Below are 6,000 nucleotides of genomic sequence, written 5' to 3'. Positions count from 1 at the left end.
TGTTTTTTATCTATTTTGGGATACAGACCTAATAGTGATATTACTAGGTCAAAGGGTATGCATGGTTTTATAACCCTTTGGACATAGTTCCAAATTGCTCTACAGATGGTTGAATCAGTTCACAACTCCACTAACAATGCACTAATGTCTCATTTTTCCCACATTCCTGTCAACATTTGTCATTTTCCTTTTCTATTCTATTAGCCAGTCTAATAGGTATGAGGTAGTACTGCAGAACTGTTTAATTTGCAATTCTCCAGTCAATAGTGAATTAGAGCATTTTTTCATATGATTATAGACAGCTTTGATTACTTCATTTGAAAACTTCATATTTTTTGATCATTTATCAGTTGGGGAATGGCTCTTATTTTTATAAATTTGACTCCATTCTCTGTATGTTTGAGAAATGAGGCTTTTATCAGAAGAAATTTGCTTCAAAATGTTTTCACAGTTTACTACTACTAACTGTATTCCCTCCATCCTATCCCCCTGCCCCACCCCCATATAATCTATTCTCTCGCTCCTTTCACCCTGTCCCTCCTCCAAAGTGTTTTGCTTCAGGTTACCCTCTCCCCCAATCTGCCCTCCCTTCTATCATACCCCTCCCCTCAGTCTCCTTCCCCTCCTACTTTCCTGTAGGGTAAAATAGATTTCTATGCCCATTGAGTGTGAATGTTATTCTCTCTTTGAGTCAGTTCTGATGAGTGTAAAGTTCCCTCACTCTCCCTTACTTCCCCCCCATTCCTCTCCACTGGAAAAGCTTTTTCTTGCCTCTTTTATGTGAGATCATTTTTCCCATTCTACCTCTTCCTTTCCTTTCTCCCAATACATTCCTCTCTCTCACCCTTTAATTTTATTTTTTTGGATATCATCCACTTCATATTCAATTCACACATATGCCCCCCCAACTATATATATATATATATATATATATATATATATATATATATATATATATATATATATATATATATATTGCTTCTAACTGTCCTAATAATGAGAAAATTCTTATAAGATCCAAGTATCATTTTCCCATGTAGGAATGTTAACAGTTTAACTTTAAGTCCCTTATAATTTCCCTTTCCTATTTACCTTTTTATACTTCTCCTGAGTATTATATTTGAAAATCAGACTTTCTATTCAGCTCTGGTCTTTTCATCAAGTATGCTTGAAAGTTCTCTATCTCATTTAATGTCTATGTTTTCCCCTGAGGGATTATACTTAGTTTTGCTGGTAAGTGATTCTTGATTGTAATCCTAGCTCCTTTGCCCTCTGGAATATCATATTCCAAGTCCTTCTGATCTCTTAATGTAGAAGCTGCTAAATCTTGTGCTATCCTGACCATGGTTCCACAATACTTGAATGGCTATGTGTAAAATTTTACCCTTGACCTTGGGAGCTCTGGAATTTGGCACAGTTTTTCTGGGAGTGTTCATTTTGGGATCTCTTTCAGGAGATGATCTGTGGATTCTTTCAATTTCTATTTTAATTTCTATTTTACCCTCTGGCAAGGGGTAGCTAGGGGGTGCAGTGGATAGAGCACTAGTGCAGGAGTCAGGAGGACATGAGTTCAAACCTCACCTCAGGCACTTGATACTCACTAGCTGTGTGACCTTGGGCAAGTCACTTAACCCCAATTGCCTCATCCTGGGTCATCTCCAGTCATCCTGATGAATATCTGGTCACTGGAGTCAGATGGCTCTGGAGAAGGTGAGGCTGGTGACCTGCACAGCCATCCCTCACTCAAAACAAAGTCAAGTGCAAGTCATGTCATCATTTCTCTGATGGCATGGTCTTCTTTGGCAATAAAGGACAAACACACAATTTCACCCTGTGCTTCTAAAATATCAGGGCAGTTTTCCTTGATAATTTCTTTAAAGATGACATCTAGGCTCTTTTTTTTTTTCTTTTTTTGATCATGGCTTTCAGGCAATCCAATAATTTAAAAATATTTCTCCTAGATCTATTTACCAGGTCAGTTGTTTTTCCAGTAAGATATGTCACATTGCTTTCTATTTTTTTCCATTCTTTTGGTTTTATTTTATTGTTTTTTGATTTCTTATAAAGTCATTAGCTTCCATTAGCTCAATTCTAATTTTTAAGAAGTCATTTTCTTTCTTTTCTTTTTTTTTTTTTTTTGTGAAAAATTAATTAATTAATTAATTAATTTCACTTTTAACATTCATTTTCACAGAATTTTTGGGCTCCAAATTTTCTCCCCCCTTGTCCCCTCCCCCCACCCCAAAACACCGAGCATTCCAATTGCCTCCATCACCACTCCGCTCTCTCCTCCATCATTCCTCTCTGCCCTTGTCTCCATCCTCTCCTCTGTCCTGTTGGGCCAAATAGCTTTCTATACCCCTTTACCTGTATTTCTTATTTCCTAGCGGCAAGAACAGTACTTGACAGTTATTCCTAAAACTTTGAGTTCCAACTTCTTTTCCTCCCTCCCTCCCCTCCCCCTCCCTTTGGAAGGCAAGCAATTCAATATAGGCCAAATCTGTGTAGTTTTGCAAATGACTTCCATAATAGTTGTGTTGTATAAGACTAACTATATTTCCCTCCATCCTATCCTGCTTCCAATTACTTCTATTCTCTCTTTTGATCCTGTCCCTCCCTGTGAGTGTTGACCTCAAATTATGCCCTCCTCCCCATGCCCTCCCTTCCATCGTCCCCCCCACCCTGTTTATCCCCTTGTCCCCCACCTTCCTGTATTGTAAGATAGGTTTTCATACCAAAATGAGTGTGCATTTTATTCCTTCCTTTAGTGGAATGTGATGAGAGTAAACTTCATGTTTTTCTCTCACCTCCCCTCTTTTTCCCCAAACTAAAAAAATCTTTTGCTTGCCTCTTTTATGAGAGATAATTTGCCCCATTCCATTTCTCCCTTTCTCCTCCCATATATTTCTCTCTCACTGCTTGATTTCATTTTTTTTTAAGATATGATCCCATCCTATTCAATTCACTCTGTGCTCTCTGTCTCTATGAGTGTGTGCGTGTGCATGTGTGTGTGTGTAATCCCACCAAGTACCCAGATACTGAAAAGTTTCAAGAGTTACTAATATTGTCTTTCCATGTAGGAATGTAAACAGTTCAACTTTTATAAGTCCCTTATGACTTCTCTTTGCTGTTTACCTTTTCATGCTTCTCTTCATTCTTGTGTTTGAAAGTCAAATTTGCTTTTTAGCTCTGGTCTTTTCATCAAGAATGCTTGAAAGTCCTCTATTTCATTGAAAGACCAATTTTTCCCCTGAAGTATTATACTCAGTTTTGCTGGGTAGGTGATTCTTGGTTTTAGTCCTAGTTCCTTTGACTTCTGGAATATCCTATTCTATGCCCTTTGATCCCTTAATGTAGAAGCTGCTAGATCTTGTGTTATCCTGATTGTATTTCCACAGTACTTGAATTGTTTCTTTCTAGCTGCTTGCAATATTTTCTCCTTGACCTGGGAATTCTGGAATTTGGCCACAATATTCCTAGGAGTTTCTCTTTTTGGATCTTTTTCAGGTGGTGATCCGTGGATTCTTTCAATATTTATTTTGCCCTCTGGTTCTAGAATCTCGGGGCAGTTTTCCTTGATAATTTCATGAAAGATGATGTCTAGGCTCTTTTTTTGATCATGGCTTTCAGGTAGGCCCATAATTTTTAAATTGTCTCTCCTGGATCTATTTTCCAGGTCAGTTGTTTTTCCAATGAGATATTTCACATTATCTTCCATTTTTTCATTCTTTTGGTTTTGTTTTGTGATTTCTTGGTTTCTCATAAAGTCATTAGCCTCCATCTGTTCCATTCTAATTTTGAAAGAACTATTTTCTTCAGTGAGCTTTTGAATCTCCTTTTCCATTTGGCTAATTCTGCTTTTGAAAGCATTCTTCTCCTCATTGGCTTCTTGAACCTCCTTTGCCAATTGAGTTAGCCTATTTTTCAGGGTGTTATTTTCTTCAGCATTTTTTTGGGTCTCCTTTAGCAGGGTGCTGATCTGTTGTTCATACTTTGCTCGCAAGTCTTTTATTGCTCTTCCCAGTTTTTCCTCCACCTCTCTAACATAATTTTGAAAAATTTTTGAGCTCTTTATGACCTTTTCCCAGAACTGATCCCATTGAGTGGGCTGGGATGTAGAAACACTGACTTCCGTGTCTTCCCCTGCTGTTGAGCACTGCTCTTCCTCATCAGAAGGGACGGGAGGAGAAACCTGCTCACTAAGAAAGTAGCCCTCTATAGTCTTGGTTTTTTTCCCTTTTCTGGGCATTTTCCCAGCCAGTGACTTGAGCTCTGAATATTCTCCTCATACCCACCTTGCCTCCTGATCCTCCCAGCCAGAGCTTGGGGTCTGAGACTCAAATGCTGCTTCCCAGCCTCAGGGCTTTGGGCGGGGGCAGGGCTGCTATTCAGTGTGAGATTATGTTCAGATGCTCAGGTGGGGGCAGGGCTGCCTCACGGGCTCAGTTCCCTCAGGGGGTTTATGCAGAGACCTTCAACAATGGATCCAGGCTCCTGCCTGCTTGGGGAGCCCCAGTCTGCTCCCGCCTCCGCTGTTGCCTCCCAAGGGGGCCTGAGTATGGGGGCACCCCACTCCCCTTTCGACCCACCAAAGAGACCTTCTCACCGACCCCCGTCACCTGTGGGTGGAGGGACCTGCGAGGCCACTGGAGATCCCGTCCCTGAAGTCCGCTTGGATCTTCTCCTCTCGGTGCCGGCGCCGGGGCAGGGCTGGGCTGGGCTCCACGTCCGCAGCGTGACGGACCTTTTGCGAGAGGTTTGCAGGTCCCTCTGGAACAGAAATCTTATCCGCTCCGCTGTTATGTGGCTTCTCCTGCTCCCAAATTTATTGGCAGCTCTTTACTACAGATATTTCATGGGCTGTGGGTTCAGAGCTAGCATATTTGTGTGTTTCTACTCTGCCATCTTGGCTCCGCCCCCTAAGAAGTCATTTTCTTTAGTGAGCTTTTATACCTCCTTTTTCATTTGGCCAATTCTATTTTTTCCTCCAAATTTATTAATTTATTTGTGGCCAATCTATTTTTTAAGGAAATTTTTTTCTTCAGTGAATTTTTGTGCCTCTTTTTCCATTTGGCCAATTCTACTTTTTAAGGAATTCTTCTTATTTGCTTTTCATACCCTTTTTACCAAACAGGCCTAGTCTGTTTTTTAAGGTGTTACTTTGTTCAGTATTTTTTTGTGTCTCCTTTACCAAGCAGTTGACTCATTTTTCAGAATTTTCTTGTCTCACTCTCATTTCTCTTCCCAATTTTTCCTCTACTTCTCTTACTTGATTTTCAGAATCCTTTTGGAGTTCTTCCATAGCCTGAGATCAATTCATATTTTTTTGGAGGCTGTGGACATAGGAGGTTTGACTTTAAAGAGTTCTGCCTCCAGGGTGGAAGGAACACTGTCCTAAGCTTCAAGGCTTTTGTGCAGCTGTTTTCGGAGATACTTCTAGGGACTTGTAAGTTTTCAGTTCTTCTAAGGTGGTATGACTGAAAGAGAGGTGTGTTTAACTACTCTCTTGGCCTGAGCTCTGGTCAGTGAGTGACCACAAGCCCTCCTTTCTGCCCTGGATCTGACAAGGGTGCCCACTCTACTTTCTTATGGGTCTGCCTGCCTCAAGTCTCTCCTCATTCTAGCCCATTTTCTACTCAGACCCTGGAGTGATTTTCCTAAACGGCAGGCCTGAGCATGTCACTTTCCCGTGGTCTCTAAGATCAAATAGAAAATCTTCTATTGGGCACTCAACTGGCCCGTTCTCACCGCTGCAGTCTTCTTAAGCTTGGCTTCCTTCCATATGCTCCCAAATACAGTGCCACTGGCTTCCATCCATACTGTTCCTTGCACCAGAGGCTCCATGCCAGACACTTCAGGACTCAGCTCCCATGCCCCTTTCTGCAGGACTCCTCTGAGATGACCATCCTTGGACACTCTGTGTCTTGTGAAGCAGTTTTCTCTGTTGGAGTGTGAGCTCCTGGAGGGCAGGGACCACGTTTTTGCCTTTCTTACGTCCTC

This window comes from Notamacropus eugenii, chromosome 4 (genome assembly GCF_028372415.1).
Source record: "Notamacropus eugenii isolate mMacEug1 chromosome 4, mMacEug1.pri_v2, whole genome shotgun sequence".
Classification (NCBI taxonomy): domain Eukaryota; kingdom Metazoa; phylum Chordata; class Mammalia; order Diprotodontia; family Macropodidae; genus Notamacropus; species Notamacropus eugenii.
The sequence above is the reverse complement of the archived record's forward strand: the minus strand, read 5'-3'. Positions refer to the sequence as shown.